At 53.0% G+C, this 22,731-nt stretch overlaps 1 protein-coding gene across 1 annotated transcript in view; it reads left to right on the top strand.

Moving 5' to 3' along the window:
• Positions 1 to 22,731, top strand: part of Rai1 (retinoic acid induced 1) — a 114,648-nt gene that overhangs the window by 20,886 nt on the left and 71,031 nt on the right. The window contains exon 2 of the mRNA XM_087203948.1: positions 14,276 to 14,410. The gene's annotated coding sequence lies outside the window, so the exon portion shown is untranslated. The remainder of the gene's footprint in view (positions 1 to 14,275; positions 14,411 to 22,731) is intronic.

The raw sequence follows: 22,731 nt of genomic DNA on the forward strand, positions 1-22,731 counted from the left end.
GTCTACATACATGGGGCTCTGACACCACTTAAGCTGTGTGTGCTGTGTGTGCAGTTGGCGCATGCCCCATTAGAGGTGTCACGTCAGCCAGGTGACTCAGAACCCAGCTTCTCCTGGAGAAACAGCCACAAAAAGGAGTGTTGCAGGGAGAGGGGCTGCCCCCATGCCAACACATTGTGTCCTGCAAAGACATACTGCCCAGCCCACACCAGGATCAGGCCCATGTGACCGCACACTCCCAGGGGTTTGGGCACCCTGTCCTGCAGCACACAGAGCCCTACAGAGGGGAGCTGCCCACTGTGCAGAGAGGAGCAATGTATTTCAGTAGTGCCTCATTCCTGCCTCCCCATGCTGGCTATGATATAGAGACCTCTAAGAGTGGCATTTAGGCTGCTGCTGGGGAGACACCTACTTAGTGGCCACTAATAGGACTTTTGGCGGGAGGTCCCACTGGCTGGCCCCTGCCCTGTGGTTGACATAGGTGGCTCTGTCTCTGCCTTGGCCCTCGGAGAGCCCAGCTGGGCCATCCAGGACTAGCAGTACCTAGCAGATGTGCCCCTTTTGCCTATCAAGAACCTGCCCCCTCCTCATTGTAGAGGTGGGAAAACTGAGCCAAGGAAGTTGTAGAGGCTGCTTTGGAGACACCAGAGTAACACCCTACCTCATTTCAGAAAGAGTCACCGTGGATCATGTAAGAATGGACCTTCAGAGTCATTTTCTTCAGAGAACCAAAGAGGGCAAGGGTCTTGTCCAAGATTACACAGCAAGCTCACGGCACAGGCTTACTGCCCTTGTATCCCAGAACTTTCCTGGGGGCCCCATGTGTGCATGGGAGGGGACCCTGGGGGCCAGATGGGAAGGAGGAGGTAGGGCCAGGCTTGCTTCACAGCCTCTCCTCCCCCTCCCCTGCTCCCTTCTCTCCCTCACACGGTTTGTTTGGAGAATGACTCACAGGAATGCAGCAAAATCCTGATGGATGGGAAGGCAGGGCCGCAGTACCCAGAAAAGTGGGGAGGCAGGGCTGGGCTGTGAGAGGCTGTGAGGCTGGGCCTGAGAGGCCCAAAATCAGGGGAGCCCTGCACCCAGGTGGGGAGACTGAGGTCTTGGGAGGGCTCTGGATATGGCCACTATGGAGCCGTGCTTCCTGTCGCAAATACAGCCATGTGTACACAGGCCCAGCTGCAGCAGCGGGGCTGGCCTAACTGCTGCCCCACCCCTAGGCCTGCCCCACCAGTCAGCTTCCTCAGATTTTGCATCTCTGTGTCCCCAGGCCCCTGGCACACAGTAAGTGACTTAAGCAGGTGGTGGCACCACATGTCACCCAGATCAGACTATCAGCTCCTCCCAGTCTCTGGTGGGTGCACCTCACTCACAAATATGGCCAAGGGCCTGCTGCATGCTAGCTGGGCACTGCCCGAGGCCCTCTCTTACCACCTCCAACTCATGGCCAGTTGGAGCAGTGCATCAGGGACACATAAAATGATGAGGTGCTTCAGTGGGTCCCCAGGAGTGAGGTAAAGCCTTCAGAAAACATAGGATGAAGTAGAGACCAAGCTGGCAGCTGGGTAGGCTATCAGAGAGTTTGCTGTGCTTGGGAAGGGTCCTGTAGGGAAATGAAGGGCAGGACTCAGGGCCCCCATATTAGGCAGCTGCAGTAGGTGAGACCTTGGGTCTTCCCAGAAGAAGCCAACCTCCGACATACCACATTGTGGATGTCTCTGAGGGGAGACCAGCATTTACCTCCCAGGCTTGTGAGTGGCAAAGCCCTGTGCCCCCGGGGCCTAGTTGATGGTGGTCACATGGGCTTGCAGCCCCAGATCACCAGAGCTGCATTTTCTACAGCAGCAGGAATCTGGATTTGTATGTGATGTCTCCTGATTTGAAAATGCTGGCTGAGTCAACAAAAGGCATAGTGTGATTACACTGCACGTGTCCACAGGCAGAGGGCTGCCAGTATATAACATGCTCTATAGAGCACTTGGGTTTTACGTTTGCTTCTTTTACATTGCTTATTTTATTGGAAACAGCCCAAATAGTCACAGAGCTGCAGCTCCATGCTAGGTGCTGGGGATACATAGTGAATAAGGCAATGTACCACTGAGCTGCCATTTTAATGGGGAGGAAGGCAGAGAACAGATGTATTGGGCGATAAGTATTATGAAGAAAAAGAAAGCAGGCCCACAAGAATAGAGTCTGGGATGCTGGGAAGATGTTAGGAGAAGTGTGTTCCAGGTAGCAGGAACAGCCAGTGCAAAGGCAGTGGGGTGGGGCCGTGCTTGTTGTGTTTGAGGAACCACAGGAAGCTAGGGCGGCTCCAGCAGAGGAGGGAGGGAGTAAGTGGGAAGAGGTGAGGTCAAAAGGTGGCAGAGGTCAGATGGTATAGAGGATTGTAGACTGTATTTGAAGTTTGGTTTTAAGTATAATGTGAGATGAAAGCCAAAAAGGGTTCTGAGGAAGGGAGGGATGCGATCTGACTTTCCTTTAACAAGCTCCACTTGGGTGTTTTAAGGGCTGAAGGGAGCAAGGATGCAGATAGGGAAGAGGCCACCATCCTGGTTTGGCCAAGCGATAATGCGACCTGAACAAGGCAGTGGTCACCAGAAGTTTGAGCACACTGTGGTCAAAATCCCCATGGTAGCCAAGCGTGGTGGCACATGCCTGTAAACTCAGCACTCTGGGAAGCTGAGGCATGAGGATCACAGTTTGAGCCCAGCCTGGAAAACTCAGTGACTTAGGCAGGACCATCTCAAAATTTAAAAGAATAATTAAAAGGGCCCTGAGTTCAATCTCCAATACAAAATCAAAACAAAAAACTCCTATGGTGTGCAAACATTAAACATGAACTTGATTATAAGATCTGGTGCCAATTTGGAAATGGTAACCCTATGTAATGCTAGGTGAAGGTAGGATTTGAAAACTACATAAAGCCAGGTGTGGTGGTGCACATCTGTAATCCTAGCACTTGGGAGGCTAAGGCAGGAGGATCACTGTGAGTTTGAGGCCACTCTGGGCTACACAGTGAGTTCAAGGCCAGCCTGAATTACACAGCAAGACCCTGTCTCAAAAACAAAACAAAGGGCCGAGGATTTAGCTCAGTGGTTCCGACGCTTGCCTTGCAAGCTCAAGGTCCCAAGTTTGATCCCTGGCACCAAAAAAAAAAAAAGAAAGAAAGAAAAAAACTGTACATTAAAAGTATACCTGGGGGGCCCGGGGATTTAGCTCAGTGGTTCCGGCGCCTGCCTCGAAAGTGCAAGGTCCTGAGTTTGATCCCTGGTACCAAAAAAAAAAAGTACACCTGGGGCTGGGGATGTATAGCTCAGTGGTTCTGCTGTCTGCCTCACAAGTGCAAGGACCCGAGTGCAATCCCTGGTACCCAAAAAAAAAAAAAAAAAAAAAAAGTATACCAGAGGCAAGAGTGAAAGGCCATAGAACCTGTAATTTTATTCACATGAGATGTCCAGAACAGGCACATTCTTAGGGACAGAAAGCAGGGTCAGGGATAAAAATATTCCAGAGTCAGATACTGGTATTAGTTGCACAATTCTATGGGTGTACCAAAAACTACTGAAATGCCCACTTCAAAAGGTGATCTTGTGTATATGGTGTTGGGGATCAAAGCTAGGGCCTTGTACATGCTAAATACATGCTCTACCACTGAGCCATAACCCTACGCCCCTAAAGAGTGAATTTTATAGTATGTGAATTATATCTCAATAAAATAAGTAAAGCCTATCAGAATTTCTAATCAAAATTGAGGCACACAGAAAAGATTGCAAGGAAATATTGGCAGCAGTTATCATAGGAGGAGGGGGACATGGGGCTTATTTTTCTACTTTTGTGTACTTTCCACCTTTTAAAAATTAAAACTAGGTGTTTCTCTAAAAATAAAAATTAATACTCTGTGATCTGGGAGGAGCTTGGCCTCACTCCTACCCCCTGCTTTCACATGGGGATGCGGAGCAGTAATACCTTGCTCTGGCTCCTGGCTCTGACTTTCTGAATTCCATTCCTGCTCAGCTGGCCTTGGTCAAGTCACGGGACCAGAGTTGCCAGTAGTCCACTCCTGTGGAGAGTCTCAGTGCCCAATGATGCCCACCCTCTTCTGCTTGCATGGCTTCAGTCTCAGGCTGCTCACCACTGCCCATTGCAGCTGGCTCCTTCCATTTCTGGGCAGCTCTGCCTGTTAGCAAGCTCTTCCTTATATGGAGGTGAAATCTGTCTTTCTGTTGCTTCCACCCTTCCTCAGCTCCCTCTCTGAACCCCAGTTTCACATGGCCCTAGGGAGATCATGAAGAGATGGGGCACTGGTAGGCCAGAACTCCTTTTGGTGGTCACTCAGTACTGGGGACAGCATGGGTGGGCCTTTGGCCTCGCTGCACAACCAAGTAGGATTTCCAAGTTCAATGTTCAGACCAGCACTGTGAAACCAGAATTTGACACTTATTCCAGAGATTGAAAACTCATACCTTTCTACAGACAGGGAGGCTAATCACAAGGGCTTACTTTATTCAGGGTTTACAACACAGCAAAAACCATGGTGACTAATTTTTGTTCATTCTTAACATGACTGAAGCCCTGACATTCTTCCCATTTTAAAGGTGAAGAAACTGAGACCCAGAAACAAGTGGATTAGTATGTGTCTCTTGGACAGGTTTTGGAGTTGTATTACACAAATGTGCTTTTTCTTGTTTGTTTTTTTGGTACCAGGGATCAAGTGTGCTTTTTCTTACTATAATGAAATACCTAAGGCAGGCTTAAAGAAAAGAGGTTTGTTTTGGCTCCTTTTTCTTGAGGTAGAGTCCACACAGTCTGTACATACAGAGTACCCTGGTGGGTGCTCTCCCACACTACCTCACATCATCATGTGTCCATGTGGTCTCTATTCCTCTCCTTATAAAGCCACCAAAATTCAATCATGGGACTCCATCCTAATGACCTAATCTAAAATAATCACTTCCCAAAGGCTCCCCCGTAAACACCATAGTGGGATTAAGTTTCCACCTTGTTAATACCATTACATAGCCAGGCTTGATGGCACACACCTGTGATCCTACCACTCTTAAGAGGCTAAGACTGAAGGATCACAATTCCAGCCCAGCCCAGGAAACTTAGCAATTTATCAAGACCCTGTCTTAAAATTTAAAAAAATTTTTTTAAAGGGCTGGGGATGTAGCCTAGTATGAAAATGCTGCGTTCAATCACCAGTCACACACCCACACACACACAAAACCACACAATAAGACTGGTGATTAAGCTCTTGTTTTTGGTGGAGACCCATATTTACATCAGAACCATGCTGCTGGGATGTCTAAAGGCCCCCAAGATGGGTATGTTGGCACTTGCCTGTAATCCCAGCACTGGGGAGGCTGAGGCAGGAGGATCACTGCAAGTTTGAGGCCAGCCTGGGCTACATAGTGACGTTTGTTTTGTTTTGTTTTGTTTTGATTGAGAATCTAACTCAGGGCCTTGCACTTGCCAGGCAGGCACTGCACCACTGAGCTACATCCCCAATTCTACATAGTGAGTTCAAGGCCAGCCTGAACTACAAAGTGAAACCTTGTCTCAAAAAGGGGGGCTGGGCAAAACAGCCTTTCCACAGTGAGAGTATAGATCTGAGCCCAGGAGATACTCAGGGTGGTCTGGCCCCTGGCCCCTGGTCAGTCTGCGTTGCAGGAACCTGAACCTGCTCTCACAGCCATCTTGTCTTGGGTGCTGGGCTCAGGAGGATTCTCTTCCTCTGACCAGGAGCTTTCTGCTGCATTTAGAGACTGCAATGTGGCCTTCTACATACCTCCCAGGCTTCAGTGTGCCACTCCTGTGAAATGAGCAGCATTATCCCTCTTCTCAGCTCTGTAAATGGGCCCAGAGAGGGTATGGAGCTGCACAGGGACTCACAGCTAGAATGGGATAGAGCTGGACTTGCACTGGGGGCTTTGAGAGGGAGCACCTTTCCTGGTTATGGTCAGGGAGTGTGGTGACTGTCACCACCACCTCCCCTCCCAAGTCAGGAGACTTTTGGGGTCTTTAGGGCAGTGGCTCAAGCTCTATCAAGTAACCAGCCCTGTGCTTCTCTCTACTCTCTGAGCTTCAGTTTCCATGTCTGTCAAGTGGGCTATGGACACTTCCACGGACTGCTGTGCTAGCTGCAACCACCATCCCCTTCCCTGGAAGACTCTGGGATGAAGCCAAACAGGGCAGGAAAGCCCCAGAACAGTAGACACGATCATCCCTGCACACACTCACTCATGCAGTGGAAATTCACATAGCCAGACAGTGAGTATTCCTCCCACTGCCGACTTCTCTGGCCTAAATTTAATTTTTCTTTTTTGTGGTGCTAGTGATTGAACCCAGGGCTTCGAACAAGCTAGACAAGCATTCTGTCACTGATCTGTGTCTCCAGCCATTTTTTTTTTTTTTTTTTGGTACCAGGGATCAAACTCGGGTCCTTGTGCTTTCGAGGCAGGCGGTGGAACCACTGAGCTAAATCCCTGGCCCCTCTCTAACCCTTTTTTAAATTTTTGAGATAAGGTCTCACTAAATTGCCCAGACTGGGCTTGAAATTGTGATCCTCCTGCCTCAACCTTGCAGAGTCCTAGGTTTATAGGCATGTGTCACCACACTCAGCCCAAGGGTTAGTTTTAATCAGCAGTTTCTTCTCCATCCTTCCAGAGGTGATCTCTGTAGACTCATTTTCTATTCTATGGTGCCCCAACTCACCATGCTCCCAAGAGAATCCAGGTACAGCTCTGAGCAGCCCTGCATTCTTGCCTTTACCACACCTCACCAGAGCTGAGAAACTAAGCCCTTACAGAGAAACTTACCACTTACAGACAGAAATGTAGAGGCTTAGAGGGGCTCAGCAACCTTAGACATCCTGGCATTAGGGTCCATTTCCTCCCGTTGCCTGGTTGTTCTGGACCCGGGGTGAAGATGCAAGGGAAACACACTCTTGTCTGTAATTTTGCAGATTACAAACTGAGGCAGGGTCCTTCCTGGGTCTCTCCCTTAGCAAGGAGGGAGTTGACCAAGTTATAACAAAGGCTTAAGGGCACGACATCACCAGCTTGGAGCCAGGCAAGAGCTGCAGTTGCCACTTAAAGTCAGGCTCCAGGATCCCTGCTTGGGGCCAGAAGCCCCAAGGACAGCATGCCCAATGCCACCCATCCAGGGAGGGAAGAAGCATGTGGGGACCCAAGCTGAGTTGGAGAGGTCACTTGAGTGGTTGAGCCTCCCAGAGATACCCACAAGCCTAGGGACCCCAGTCTATGGGGCTCCCTGGAGTCAGGGAACAAAAGATGTGTGAAGGCAGCGGATACCTCAGCAGGTATGTGGCCAGGGCCCTAGGCCTCCTGTCAGATGAGTCGGGGAGGGAATAGTGCTCTGTCTTCTCCATGTCCCCTTCAAGAAGCAGGCAGAAGCAGCCACCAGAGCTCTAGGAAGGGCTGTGACTGCCCATAGAGGCATTGGCAGGACTTGGGCCTGGTGTCCCAGTCTTGTGCTTTCCTAAGCTACCTTGATTCCTTTTGGAAGGAGAGGAAGAAGAGGTATTGTTATCACTCATTCCTAGGTACTTGGAGCTGAGCAACTTTGGATGAGGAGAGGTAGCTGTCCTGGGAGGCCAACCTGTGTGTACATGTCTGGTTGTAGTGTGTTCCTGGGGCCTATGATTTGTGGTGTAGTTAGGCCTGCGATCTGGATCTATGTGTTTACATACTGGGGTTTGGGTGCATGCTCTAGTCTGGGGCAGGTCAGAGGACCCCCTTGGCTCCAGCCTGCCCCCCACCTGCTGTGGCTGGACTCTGTCCTGGGAAGGTGTCAGAAGCCTTGGGTTCCTTGGTCACCACAGTTCTGTGACCTCTGTATGGGCCACACAGGGATGGGATGGTGCTGAGCTGGGCCCCTTCTGGCCTTGTCACGTGGTCCCTGGTGGCCTGGTGGAATGTTTCCCTGGGATGATCTCCAAGACATGTCTTTACCAGCATCCGGGTTCAGGATGTGGCTGGGTCACAGGTCTATGGATAGGCACTGTGTCTGGGGTCAGAAGTCTGTGTATGGCAGGGTAGGGGGTAATCTGTGGCTGGGATGGGGGAGGGAACAGACTGCCTAGGGTCAAGGGTCAGAATGTGGCTGCTGCTTTGGCAAAGGGTCAGTCTGTGGCTGAGGGCAGAGGTCAGTCTATAGCTGGGGTGGAAGACTGATCAGTTCTCGGCCACGTGGCTATCCCCAGTTTCACGGTGGCTCCCTGGCCAACGGGTAGGTTTGAGCCCTGGAAACAAGAGCAGGGTCAAAAAGGTGCCTGTAGGCCCTGCTGGGCCCTGAGCAGGCATGTGGCTGAGTTGATTCTGTGGCTGACATTTCCTGCCAGGCCCGTGTGCCTTGTCATAGCCAAGAACTAAGGTGCCCTCCAGATGGAGGACTATGCCAGAGAATACAAGCAGGGCGGTGCCATCCACAAGAGGCCCAGAGACCCCTGCTCACCTCACAGTCCTCTCTTCTGGCACTGCCCCTTCCGTGAATCTATCAGCCTTTCTCTCTTCTCTCCCTGCCTCTTCCTTTCCTCTCTCCATCCTCCCCTTCCCCATCTCCTGTTTATCTTTTTTTTCCAGCTCTCCAGCCCTCCTCTCTTTTTCCCATTGTTCCCTTAGCTAGCCTCTTCCCCAGCCTGGGCCTCACTTGGATCCACCACCCCTAAATACACTCAGGGGCTTATAGTTCACTCACACACTGGCACTGAGAAAGGAAGGTGAACACAAGCACCAAGGGAGGGGCTGCCAAGACCCACAGTGGAAAGACTGCCTGGACAACTCATGAGAAAGGCTGCTCAAAGCTGGGCATGGTGGAGTATGCCTGTAATCCCAGAACTCTGGAGGCTGAAGCAGGAGGATTGCTGAGAGTTTGAGGCCAGCCTGAACTATATAGTGAGTTCAAGGCCAGCCTTGAAGTAAGACACTGTCCAAAAAACAACAAAGGAGAGAGAAAAAGGGAGAAAGGCAAGCTGCGGGATGACCCTGCAAGCAGGAGAGGCCACAGACTTGCAGCAAGGGACCTCCTCCTGCAGCCCATGTCTGGTGTGCATGGTCCCACAGTTGACGCTGAGGAGGCCTGCACTTGGGCTCTGCCCTATGTGAGCCTGGAGCTTCCCTGAGCTCTTTTGTGGCCTCTCACAGGCTAGTAAGGAAGACTGAACAGATAGATGGCAGGGAAAACCACAGACAGGCGATCAAAGGCAAGCAGAAAAATCACTTTTCCTGGCCCAGTACCAGCGTTCCAGGTAGACCCCAGCCCAGGGCAGATGATCTCACCCTCCAGTGTACCCCAGGTGGGAGAGGTAGACGCCAGAGCAGCCTTTCTGGCAGGACCCTGGCCAGAACCCATGTCGGGCATCCCAGATGCTGCCCACCCTCCACTGCTGCCCCTAGGTCCTGGGTAGGGAGGAGAACTGGGGGTATGCAGGCTATTTGAAAATGTTCCCCCCAAAAAGAAAGAAAATGTTCCAGAAACTTAAGAGAACTTGTATATTTATACTTCCAGTGTGCCCCCCTACCCCCACTGGCTGGAATATGAAATTCTTTGCTTTTGAAGGAAAGCATGTTTCACAAGGGTTGTGCTCTGGGTTTCACATGAGCACAGCTCCTTCAGGGTTCTGACAGGGACAGAATGGCACAGGACTGTAACTGTTGAATGCCCATGCTAGCCGCACAAGGACAGAGATATCTACTTATTCACTGTTGCCCCAGCACCCCAAACAACATACAATGAGTGCTCCATAAACATGTACCAAAGGAGAGATTTGTGCAATAGATTAGCTTCACTGGTCTGGGAGTCAAAGCCATATCTACAGGAGGGCTGACGGCACTGACCAGATTGACATGCTCATATATTGGGGCTATCAAGGCTCAGAAGGTGGGAGATGACTAAAGTGGGTTCCCCATGGTGGGCCCAAAGCAGGCATGGTTTCTAGTACATTCACTAAAAATGGGGGCCCTTTGACAGCTTGAAGCTGACCAATTGGCATAAAGGTTGTTAACAAGTTGAGGAGCAAGGGGCTGTCCTTTCAGAGGCACTTGCTCTCCACCTCCCCAGGGTATGAATGGGAAATAACATCAGCTACACCCTTAAAGTGAGTTGATCCGGCCAGGTCCATCTGCTAATCCTGGCCAGGTCTCACCATTGCCCACATAGCCTAGTGCAGGGCCACTGCACTGGCCTCCCTGCTTCTGCCCTAGCCACACATTCATTCTTACCATAGCATCCAGGCGTACTATGAAGACCTAAGGGAGATCGCATACTTCCTTTGCTGTAAACACTGCAGAGACCCTACATTTCATTTTAAAAGTAAAAAATCCTTACAGGGGTATATAGGACAATATCAACGTGGCCCCTTGTTCTTTCTCCACTCCTGTCTTCTGGCCATATTGCTTATTCCATTCTAGCCACAACCCTGGGTGCTGCCTTGGGGCCTTTGCACCTGCTGTTTCTTCCAACTGCACAGCCCCCCCCCCAGGTATTTGCATGCCTTACTAGTCTTTCAAGTATGCTCTCAGGTATAAGTTCTCTAACCATCTCCCCCAGTGTTCTCAGCCTTATTTTTTCCATAGCATGCCTCACCTAAATGTAATACATGATGCTCTATAGTCATGTATGACATAACATTTTGGCCAGTGATGGACCCCACATACCATAGTGGTTCCATAAGATTATATGTCCTAGTGTTGTTTGTAGCTGTCTTCATTTGCGTAAGGGCATTCTATGGTATCTGCACAATGATAAAATTGCCCGACTATATATCATTTATTTATTTTGGCTCTTGTCTGTCTTGGGACTAAAATGGAAAACCTTGTCTTGCTCCTTGCTCTGAATTCTCAACACAGGGAACAGTCATAGTAGGTTTTCAGTAAATATTTACCGAACAAGTGGGTGAATATTTCTGCTACACTCAAGTGTGTGACCTTGGCAAGTCCATTGTTTGGACCTCAGTCACCTAGTCTCTGAAATGTGGAGGGTGACTGATAGATGAAGATACATAGATTCAAAATTGCTGCCTCACTACTCAATAAACAGTGTGAAATACATGTTAAACATGTGCCCCCCCCGCCAAGAGAAGAAAAGAAACAGTAAAAACTGCTGGCCCATTGCTAACCCCAGGCTTAATTCGGGTCTCAGTAACACTGACCTGTACCCATCTGGTGCCCCTTAGCTAACCTGTCCCTGCTTGCCATTCATGAACCTTGTCCTTGGCAGGCCCCGTGACCTGTATTCCCCTGCCCCCCTCCCTGAGGTCTCTGGCCTTCTCAATGCATACAGTTTGCATGAAAGCAGCTATTTATTTGATAGCTCCAGGCAAACAAAAGGGGCATTTGGCATGGCCCCCTGTGCACAGCCACACTTTACCAGGAAGCACCAGGCCTTTGAGGTCTGTAAGCAGCCCCACCACCCCACCGAACTAATTCTCCTCCCCTGGGCCAGGACAGGTCCTGGGGAAACGGGAAGCTGGCCAGCGTCCTCTGCTGGCCATTCCCTTGACATTTATGTCATTTGTGCTGTGTGCTCAGTACCATACATGACCTTACATGATCCTGCTCATAGAGTTTGTTGGAATAACCCCAGTGGTATGGGGACCAGGCCCATTTACATGTGAATCCTGGTACTGCTGCTTCCTCCATTCATTTGGTAAATATTGAGTGGCTACTACTGCACAGTACTGTGTGTCAGGCACTGTGCTGGGCAGAGGTGAGCAGACCCTCTCTTGAACCTTCTAGTCAGTTGGGATAGGATGTCTTGCTTTGTGCCTGTGGCAGGCCCTTTGCAGTTTCTGAGCCTAGGTTTTCCCTCTGAGACGGGCAGATCTTGACCTTTCAATGCTGCCAGAGAGCCTCCCTGATAACACTTACTGAGGGCTACAGCCAGGTAGGATGTCCATCTACCTGTGGCTGATGTGATCACAGCCTTCTGGAACTTGGACCCCTCTGCCACAGGACTGTCCCCAGAGGCTCCAGGAATCCCAGGAGAACCCTAGGGACAGATGAAGGCTTCTGCTTTCCTTTGGGACAAGCCTCCACACCATCTCATCCATGACTTGGAGGCACACCCTGCCCAGGACAGAGGGGGTGAGCTGAGGTGCACTCAGCAGGAGTGTGGAAAAGTGGGGCCTGTGCCTGTCCCCACAGAGAAGGTGCCACCAGGCTTCAGGGAGGACCAGAGAGAAGCCACTCCGTGCCCACCTCACATGCAATTGTACAACAGGGATGGGGTGGGGTGTAGGATGTACTGGGACGTTAGTAGGGGCAGGATGGGGTTTAGTAGAAGGAGTGAGAGGTCAGGGCATCGGTGAGCAGCAAATCCCAAGTGTGAGAGGGGTCTTGTGTGAGCTCCTCCTGTGTGAGCTAGAGTGACAGGAGCCTAAGGGGGGAAAAAACAGGAGGGAGTGCCTAAGAGAAGGAAACAGTGACTGACCTGGGGATCTGGGTCTGACACATCTCGGTGATACTTGACACCGGTAATCGGTCGGATGGACGGACACTTGAACGAATGGACAAACGGGTGGATAAGGAGACGCCGGGATGGATGGATGAATGAATGGCTGCGTGGGCGGCGAGCGAACTGGAAAGGGGCGGGCCAGCAGGCCGCTCAATCACAGCCCAGGCTTGGCGCCCGCCAGCTGCACTCACTCAGAACAGCTCGCCCCGGCCACCCGGGGCGCGTAATTACGTGCCCCCAGGGCTGCAAAGCGGCTCCCTGTGCTGAAGGGAACAGTGGCTGCACCGCCGCCGCGGGGTTTCACGCATCAGTCCTTTAGCGCGCCGGCCAGCGGCCCCTCCGCTGTGGTGCAGCCCCAAGGCCTCCAGCCCGGCTCTTTGTCTCGGCCTGGCCCACCGCTGTTTCTGGGCCATGACCCCCCTCTCCGGGTATCCCTCGCCGCGCGCTTCTGGGTTGTTCCAGGATCTTCGAATGTCGGTCCCGCTGCCCACAGCCACCTCCCCGAGCCAGCCAGGGTCTCCCTAAACCCGTGTCTCTAGGACCGCGGGGCCGGCAAGTGGCAGGATCTCCAAGCTGGGTCTGATGCGGTGAAGGGAGGCGTGGAATGAAGGGCCCCTTCTCTGCCTTTTCCATCCCCATTCCTGCCACCTAACGCGTCGCTTTGAGCCCCAACCCAAGCGCTGCCTGTTCGCACCTAAGCGGCTACGGTGCCGCGGTGCGACCCCGGCGCCATCAGGGCTAGCCACCGCCCGCCTGGCCTTCGCCCCGGACGCAGAACACAGCCGTCTGCTGCCACAGACCACTGCCTCAGCGCAGCGCACGACCCTACACAGACGCGCTGGTCTTTCATGTGCAGCCTCCCCCCCCGCCCCGTGCAATAGCTAATCCACTCGCAAACAAGTCCGCACGGGCACAACGCCCACTAATCCTCAGCCCCCACGCACGCACAATCCCATGTACACGCGCACACACACACATAGGCGCGGTCCCACCCACGCAGTCACACTACCCCCTATAAACAATCGCAAACACACCACCCCACGCAGGCAACGCGTCACTCAGTCCCGCCGAGACCCAAAAGCACATTCACAAGCTCGTATCTAGACAACCCCCTACCAGCCCCGTGACATTCACACGTAGGGCAGACCAGAAATATACAGCCACATTGATACACACACAGACCTAAACACTGCCAAAAGCTCACCCCACGGGCTCATAAGTCACTTGAAAAATATTAGAGCGTCCTCACGTTCCCCTTCTTTGACGCGGGCGCACACACACTCACACACTCACCACCCCCACCACCACCCGTCCCTAAACGCCTAGGAGCCTCGAAGCGGTGACCCCGAGCCCCAGCGGTGAGAGCCGCGGAAGCGTCTCCCTGCTCCCTGGCGCCCCCTCCTCCCGCTCCCTCAGCGAGCTCACCACTCCTTCCCCGCCTCCTCCTTCCCTGCCCCCTCCTCCTCCTCCTCCTCTTCCCCTCCCCCGCGTCTGGGGCGCGGGCTGCGCGCAGCTAAACCCCCTCGTCGCGCGCCCCTCCCCGCGCGCGCCCCGCTCCCGCATCGCGCTCGCGGAGTGGATGCGGCCACCGGGCCGTCTCTAATTACCTCCTGTCCCCCGGCGGCCCGTGAATAATGGCTACTGAGGGCGCTTGCAGGGGCTGCTGAGAAGGAAACGCGGGGCGCGAGAGGCGCGGCGCGCGCGGGAGCGCGAGGGAAAGGAGCGAGCCCGGGGCCGCCGCGAGCGGCGGGCGGAGAGAAAGGAACCGTGCGAGCGCTCACATTTTTTTTCTCCCAAGGATCTCATCTGGCCGCCGCGTTCTGAAAGAGGCCAGGGATAGAGCGCGCGCGCGAGGAGAACAGAGACGGCGGGGAAAAGGGAGAAGGCGAGACGCGCAGCGCCGGCGCCCGGGAGACCCAGGAGGACCCCGCAGGTATTGTTGGCGGCAGAGCTTTGTGTCCTCGGCCGGCGTTCCTGGCGCGAGGGCTCCCCGAGTCCCGGCCCGCCGAGGCACTCAGACCTGCCCAGAGCCCGGGGCTGCCAGTGGGGGTCGCCGCCTGCCGTGGGTACCCCTCCCGCGGCGCTGCGATCTCGGATGGAGTTGCAGATTTGCCTGATTTGGGTTTTTCATGTCAGTGGAGGGAATTGGTCTCAGAAGAAATTTCTTTCTTTGCTTTTTTTCCCCCTCTGACCGCAGTTTGGTTGTGCCGGGGATTCCTCCCTCCCCTTTCCTCCACAATGCTTTGGTGAGTGGTGTTGGCGACAGTGACGCTGGCGGCAGGCTTGGGGCTGAGATGGCGGGGCTGTTGCCCGCGGCCCGGGAGGTGAGGGATACCAAAGGAAGGAGTACTGTTCAAGTTCGCCATTTGCGCCTGGAGCTAGTCCGGACGGGGTGGGCGGTCCGTGCACCCAGTCCTCCTCTGGACAACTGGTGGGAAACTTCCCGGGAGGGCCGCCTCCCGGCGGACTCGGTGCCCCGACGCCTCCAGGCGCAGCCTCGGGCCGCGAGTGGCCCCTCCTTGCCGCCCTCGAGCGCTTAAGGTCGCTCTCTCCCCACCCCCGCCTTCCTCCCTCCGCTGTTGGCTTCCGGATCTGGACAGAGCAGCTTCAAACACTTCCCCTGGAGACCCCTCCCCACTCCCTGCACGGAGGCCACCCCGGAGACCCCCGCCCCGGCCTGTGCCCTCATCTCACGCGGAGCCGAGTGACCAAGCTGACAATGAAATCTCGTGTCTCTGCCGGGAGGGGGAGGGGGGGTCATAGCTGAGTCTCTCTTGAGGCTGCTGACCCTGGGCCCCGGCTAGGGGGAGGGGGTCCTCTTCGAGGGAGGGAACTGTTTGGGTCGGTGATTTTGACGTGGGTTGGCGCCGTGGGCGAGGGGGGAGGGTTGTGTGGCGGAAGCGAGGGTTAGGGTTTGCGGCTAGATTCTAGCCCCTCTTTGGCAAGGCAATTGGCTGATGCCTTCGGGCACTTCGAGGGCCCTTCTCACCTCAGCCTCCTCCCCTCCAGTACACTGCGGGCTAAGAGAGGTGATCCCGAGGGTGATGTGCTTGTGTGACGAAGTGTTTGTCTCCTGCGATCCACGGCAGATGCTGCTGCTCTGGTGTCCCGGAGATCCGGTTTCCTGGCCCCTGGGGGAGGTCAGATAAAGCAGGAGAGGAGTGGTGGGAACTTCTTTTTCCACAGGGGCCATGTGAAAGGAAGGCTAGCTGGGAGAATTTCTGGGGACCGCAGTCTTGGGGGGGGGGGGCGGTTCCAGTCCTAAAGGAGCTCTGCTGGATCAAAGCCTTCCTGGCACTCAAAGCTCCCAATCCCTTTGCTCCTTTGGGGGTGGCAACGAGGGTATAGAAGAGGTGTTGGACTAACTGGGCCCTGTGGGAGGTGGGCTGGAGAGCCCAAGAAAATCAGCTTTAATTGGATTCCCAGGGAAGCAACTCAGGGCCATAAAGGTGCCTCCCCTTTATCTTTGTGGGGTGGGAGCCAGTCCTAAGCTGGCAGCTCAGGCAGGTGGAAACGGTTTTCTCCCTACCCAAAGGGAGGCTTCCTGGGGGAGGAGAGGCACCTTTGGAGGCAGGGGACTGGACTGTTTCCAGACTGTTCTGTCACCAAGTCCAGGAATAGAAAGAGTTAACCCTCCCCCAGAAATCTGTCACACACGCTTGCGCGTGCACAGCCACACACACACACACACACACACCCTGCACAGCAGGGGCACGATCTTGGGTCCTCTGACATGCTAACAGCATGACCCTGGCTGATGGGTGAGCAGATTGCACACCCTGTAAACCCCCTTTTTGGCAGGACAAGACTTGGCAGGGTGGTGACTTGTTAGGGACCTTGGGGGAGGTGGAAATCAGAGCCCAGAGAAGATCACACAGCCAAGCTATAGCCTTGTTGCCCAGAAAGAAAAGAGGTTACCAGCCATGGCCACTGGGAACTGGAGGCCATATGGGTTGGGGTTGAGGAAAAGGGAAGCCCCTTCTACCCTTTGTCCAGAGTGGGAAGGCTCCTGAAATGGGTGCTTCTTGCTCTAACATTGCCCCCCATCGGAAGGCCTGACCTGAAGTATGAGTTTCTGACCCCTGGTTGGACTGTGAGACCATAGCAGTTGAGGGTGGCCAGGGTGAGGGCTCCTGGAGGCAGGGCCAGACCTTACAGGATCCATTTCCCCTTACTCCTTGGTGTAGAGTTAGTTGTGGGGCTGCTTTCCCTGCCTGACTTCCATTTCTCTCGAGTGGAAACTGTTCCCTAAAAGCCCCAGGGGCCAGGCACACTGTAGACATGTAATTGTCCTGTTTCCCCCAGACAAACACAGAAGTGAATGGATTAGTAATGAATGAATGAATGAATCAGTGAATGAAAGAAGAAAGTTTCTCAATTGGAGGCATCTAGTCATTGTTTTAAAGCCTTTTCGATATGTACATTTTAAAGTATGGTTCACAGAAAATCTGAAAAATAGAAAAAAACAAACAAAAAAGGTTATTGACAGTCTTTGTAGCCTCAACAATGCTAACGTTTTGATGGAGTTCTTCCCAGGCCTGTGTCACTTGGTGGTTGGTCGGTTTTTTAAAGGCTTTGTCGTCATTCCCTATATTCAGATGTATATCCTGCTTTTTTTTTTTTTTTTTTTGCTGGTGACAACGCCAGCCTTTTCCTGTTTTGTAACCAGTGCTTCATAAACATGGCAGTTAATGTCTTCAGGCTTTTCCAGTCAAGTATCGGATGTGCCATAATTTACTTAATATTTCCCTTTTGTTCAATGTTCTGCATGTTCCTGATGAGTGATGTAGTGGATGTGTTTTGTTCAGAGAGCTTTTTCTGATGTTTAAGATGATTTCCTCAAAATGACGCTGCTGGTGCCGAAGGCTCTGACATACCTGCAGTGGAAGGAAAGGGCTCCTGTAGTTCTCCCTGGATAAGTGGGACACTGTTCTTCCTTCCCCACAATCTGGAAACTACCAGAGCTGAAAGCCTTGGTGATAAATCACTTGTCTGACCTCCCTCCTTTGACAGAGGAGAAAACCAGAGCCCAGAGAGGGGAAGTGAGCCCCAAGGTCACACAGCAGTTGCTGGGCTGTGCAGCAGCCAAGAACCAGCTGCTGATCTGCCATTTTGGTATTCACCTCTGGGAAAGGTCCCTGGAGGTACTCTGAGCCAAACATGTCCTGTTTCACAGAGGGAGGAAGCAAGACCCCAAATGAGAAGCACCCTGCCTGCCCCTAGTGTTCCCCATTGGAGCATCAGACAGGTTTCTGTGCCCATCTGTGTAGTGTGTATTGCCCTGTTTCTGGATCCAGGCCAACAGCACCAGCCCATGGTTGGCCAACCATGAACTCCTTGTTGCCCCTCTCACTTTCCTCTTTGCCATCCCATTTCCCGAAAGGAAAAGCAGAGGATCCAAAGCAGGTACAAGAAAGAGGTATGACTGCAGATTTTGAGGGATCCTGGAGATGCCTGTGGCTCTGTCCTATGCTGTTTCCTTGTCCAGCAGCTGAGCTCAGCATCTACTCAGGAGCCAGAGATTGGGGCTGGAACAGGTCAGGTGTAGAACATGGGGGGAATGGGCAAGGACAGGAAACATCTTGTCTCCCCCTGACCTGCAGTTGAACCTGGAGGCTCCTTGTGGAGGAGGGGACAGGGCAGGAGAGAAGGAAGAGTTTGGATGCAGAGATGATGTAGACACAGGTATTGGAACTGTGGGCAGGGAGCTTGGAAGGAAGAAAATGGAAGCAGGAAAAAGTAGGAAAACAGAAGAAAGTACTTAAGTCAAATGCAGAAAGAGGAAGACCTCCCCTCCAGGCATCATCAGACACCTAGGAGAGGCCAAGGAACATCCCTCCCACTGGGGAGTGTCAGAGCTTTCGAGTGCTAGACACTCTGGCTGGGTTCTGCAGAGTTCAGTGCAATAGCTGTTTGAGGGCGAGAGATGGGAGGTGTCTAGGTATCAGAAGGACCCAGACTGAGAAGGTATTATGCAAGACTTGGGGTACACATGAGGCAGGTGGTGGGGCATCCCCAGATCAGAGGCTTAGGGATGCTTGTAGGGGGCAAGGCGATTGTGGCTCTGACTACCCATCCAAGCGCAGCTTTCTTTCCCCTTCCCTGTCAGCATGCCACCCCTCAAGGAGAAGCCCTGCTGAGGGTGTTTGGATGTTTCTGTCGTGCGTGTCTGTGGGCGAGTGCTCATCCATGTGTGCGTGCATGTGTTGTGTCGTGGGTTTGCTCATCTCTGGGCGTCCCTGTGTGTGAGATGTCCTGTGTGTGTACAATAACTGTGTACCTTTGGTCTTGTCTATATATTTCTTTGGCAGGGAGAGGGTGTGCCTCCTGGCTTGGGCACATGCATCTGTGCATGCCTGTGTGTGTGTGTTGTCTGGGCGAGTCTGTGGGCCTCTGTGTGTGCCCTGTGTGTGAGTGCAACCCCATGTCTGTAAGCCTCTCATCCTATGTGTGCAATTCAAGGGGGTGTGCCTTTAGCTCCAGGACATGTGTGTGTCGGTATGAGCATACACTTTTCTCCTAGTGGCCCCAGGAGGGATCCAGGCATCAGGCTTTTGTGCTCTTCTCAAGGTTGCGGGGGGGGGGCATTCTGGTGTAGGGGGTTGCTGGGGGAAGGAAAAGAAAATCTTAAAGACCGTCTTTCCTGTGGTCTCCAAGGAGATCAGCCTGTGAAATGATCCACACGTTAATTAAAAACAATTATATCCTGATTGAGCCATTCCTGCTCACATCCCCAGCCAGGGAGAGGATGAGGCTGAGACCAGGGTCTACCTGCAGACACAGCCAGGTCAGGCACTCACAGAGGGAGCAGAGGCTTGGAGAGGCACATGCCTGTCAGATTTGAGCTTCTTTGAGTTTTAAGGATTCTCCCAGCTGTGTCTCTGAGGTCCCCAGAGCTGGGTAACACCCACCTTACCCCATGGTTCTGCATCCTGTGTCTAGCACAAGCCCTGTTGTTTGCACAGCTCCTGCATGTCCGTGTCTGTGGTTCCAGCAGTACAGTGAAGTGACAAACTTGCAGTCATGGTGGTCAGAAGTCCCAGACTCATCCAGGTCCCCTGACCTCAAGTCCCAGAGCCCCTTCTTAACTTTTGTTTGCCCCCATCCCCCAGGACTCCCACCATGAACCTTTACCTCTGTAGGATGCCTGGGAAGCTGGGGCCCCCAAAGCCAGGCCTCCTATCCAACACAGCAACCCTGAGGTAGTTCTTTCTGAGGTTAAGCTGCAGGAGTAGAATGCTGTTATGGCTATTCAGGTGGGGAGCTGGATGACTCACCATCTCCAAGCAACCCAGGCCTGACTTGTGTCATCTTTGCCAACATCTACTGTGTTCCCAGGTTGCCTGATGATTTCTGCCTCAGATCAGCTACAGGTGTCCTTTCTGGGCATCATATCCAGACTCCTGAGTACAAATACCAAGGCCTTTCTGGAGGGTCCCAGCTGGATCATGCTGTACCTGGCCTGGTCATTGCTGAGCTAGTCAGATCTACAAGGACTTCAGTGGTAGAATGTAGTGGTACTAGTATAGAGGAACCAGATGACCCTTAGCCTATGCCTAGGGGCAGGTGTTGCCTGGGTTCCTAAGAGTGTTAGATGTTCAGAGGAACCAGTTCACCTCAGGTTTTGTGGGGACTTGGCTTTTACTACGCTCCTACCCTCTTCTACACACTATTAGCCACCGCAGTGTGCCCAGCCCACCCAGCCTGAGAGGAAGAGGCCTCACTGTAGTCAGCCACACCGAGAAACAAGAGCACTGGCCATGAGCAAGGGCTTTTTCTGCTTCATTGAGCCTCGGTTTCCCCTTTCTGCCGTGGAATCCTAGCTTTTTCCTGACAAGACTGTCAGGAGAATAAGAAAAACTAGATTGTTTGTTCAAATGCCTGGCAGCACCTAGATGCCAGAGGGGCTCGTTTGTACATCTGTCCATCTATTTAGGGCACCTCTGTGTTGCTGCGTAGAGGCCTTGGGCTTACTGGTTTCTGGAGAGGGAGACTTGATGTAATGCTTCAGTACTTTCTAGGAGGCAGTCTGGGGTTCAGGTGACTTCATCGCAATCTGAGCTTCTATGGGGCTAATATATTCAATGGATCCACCTAAGGTTAGATTATCAAAGGTAGAGTGTTTGGGGAAAAGGAAGGAATGTTTCTGTTGGACTAGGTTCCAGTGAGATTTGTTTGATCTAGTCCCGTGTTCTTAGGGGAAGCTTGACCAAGGAGAGGATTTGAGAACCAAAAATAATGTCATCAGGAATCAGAGTGACAGGTAGGGTGGGAAGAGCAGTATCTACCTGTTCTCAAAGGGCAGAGTTGGGGGAGAGGTCTTCTCATCCCACAAAATTCTTTGGCTCTGAAGCGGGCAGAGACCCTGCCTGTACCAGGTCATCTATGAAAGTAGCCACCTCTCAGGTGACCTTGACACCTGCTATTCCTCTAAATATCCCCCTCCTGTGTTCCCTAGGGCCTGAAATGCCTCTGTCACCACCACTGGTCAGAGCGTTAAAGGTTCTGCTTAAAATGCTAACATGAGCCAGTCATGATGGCATATGCCTGTGATCCCAGCATTTTAGGAAGCAGCAGCAGGAAGATATCAGAAGTTTAAGCCTAGCCTAGGCAGCTTAGTAACTGAGACACTATTTGTTAAAAAAAAAAAAAAGTGAAAATATGTTACCTTGGAGGAGGGATTAGAGATGAACTCATGTTTGCATAGTGCGGGGGACACCAGTCCTGGTGGGGTGTGCCAGCACAGCTTGGCCCCAGTTATGTAGGATACAGCCAGGGAACCTATCACCCACTGCCTTAGGCATCAGGGATCAGATGTTTCCATGACATGGCCTGGTTTGTTTGTGCCATCATCTAACTCAGCAACTCCCTGCAGGCTAGATTTGGACTCCAGCTACTAGTCCGAAGCTTCCAGCTTAATTGCTGTCACCCAGCAGGCACTGTGACAGCTGCAGCACAGCTGGACAGGGATAATGATGCCAGGGCTCCCATGGGGGCTCCCTTGCCCAGTCTAGGCTCTGAAGGACTGGGCAGGGCTAGGAGGTGAGATGAAGTGTCCTCACCAGGATGAGGGATGGAGGTACAGAAAGAAGCCTTGATGGCAGGCCAGAGCTTTCAGAGGGCAGCTCTAGGGACAGAGGCAGAGGGAGAATCTTTGCTGCTGCCACCCTGCCATAGGTGCCTGGCCACATTCTGGCCTCTGGATTGGCTCACAGCCCAAGGCTGTAGGCTGAGCCCCTGAGTAGCCAGGAGAGGCCATGGCAGGTGGTGGTGCCAGCCCTGAGTATTGCTGGGCTGCCAGGCACACTGCCAGCCTTTTGAGTACCTCACACCTACCTGGCCCTCATTAAGAAGTGAAGATGGGACACCCAGACCAGGCTGAACTGGGTCAGCCTGACCCTGTGCCCCTCCTTGTCAGGCCAACCTGGACCCACACTTTGTCTCACAGTCATGTTTCATTTCCTCCATTTGCAGACAGCTTCTCTGGCTGGCCAGGAGACCTGGCCCAGGGAGAGTCAGGTGGGCAACCTGGAGGAAATGGCATGTGCCTGCATGTATTTTCCACAGGAGGAGGATTGATGGCTGTTCTGTGCAGCACAGCTGGAGGCTTAGAGAAAGAGAAAGGGCCTGGAGTGGGTGTGGATTGTGGGACCTCTAGAAGGTCAGGGTGGGTTTGCTTCTGCACCAGTGGAACAGGAAGGGTGCTGGAGGCAGGTGTGTGCATGAGGCAAAGGCTCAGAGGTGGGACTGTATGGGGCCAAGGAGAGAAGAGTGCAGAGGATTGGAGAGGCCCTGGGAAGGCTGTGTGACTTGGGCTGCCAGTGCTCTTGTCTGGGCCTCCTTTCCTCCTTGGCACTCCTGAGTCCTCATTCTAACCATTCGGTTGGAGACAGAGCAAGAGCATCACCCCAGTCTTCCTTCCACAAAGAGCTGCTGTACAGGCCTGGGAAGTAGAAGCCTGACTCCACTCCCCACACTTCTGCTGGTGCCTGAAGCAGCTCATCTTGTCCCCAGCCCAGCCCCTGCCTTGTGCTTGTCAAGCCCAGGAGGGATTGTTAAGACTCACCTGGTGAGGGAGGTGAAAGTCCTTGGGGAGCAGTAATTAGAGCCCAGCAGATTACAGTTCCCTCAAAGAAAGCTCAGTGCAGGGAAGAGGGACAGTACCCAGGTTGAGAGAGGGCCAAGGCATCCTCTGATCAGGCCTCCTGGTTAAACCCCAGCACTTCCATCTTCAAGCCCTCCTTCGGGGGAAAG

Source organism: Heterocephalus glaber, unplaced genomic scaffold (assembly GCF_053883595.1).
Source record: "Heterocephalus glaber isolate CG9 unplaced genomic scaffold, H.glaber_assembly_v1.0 deba00001813, whole genome shotgun sequence".
Classification (NCBI taxonomy): domain Eukaryota; kingdom Metazoa; phylum Chordata; class Mammalia; order Rodentia; family Bathyergidae; genus Heterocephalus; species Heterocephalus glaber.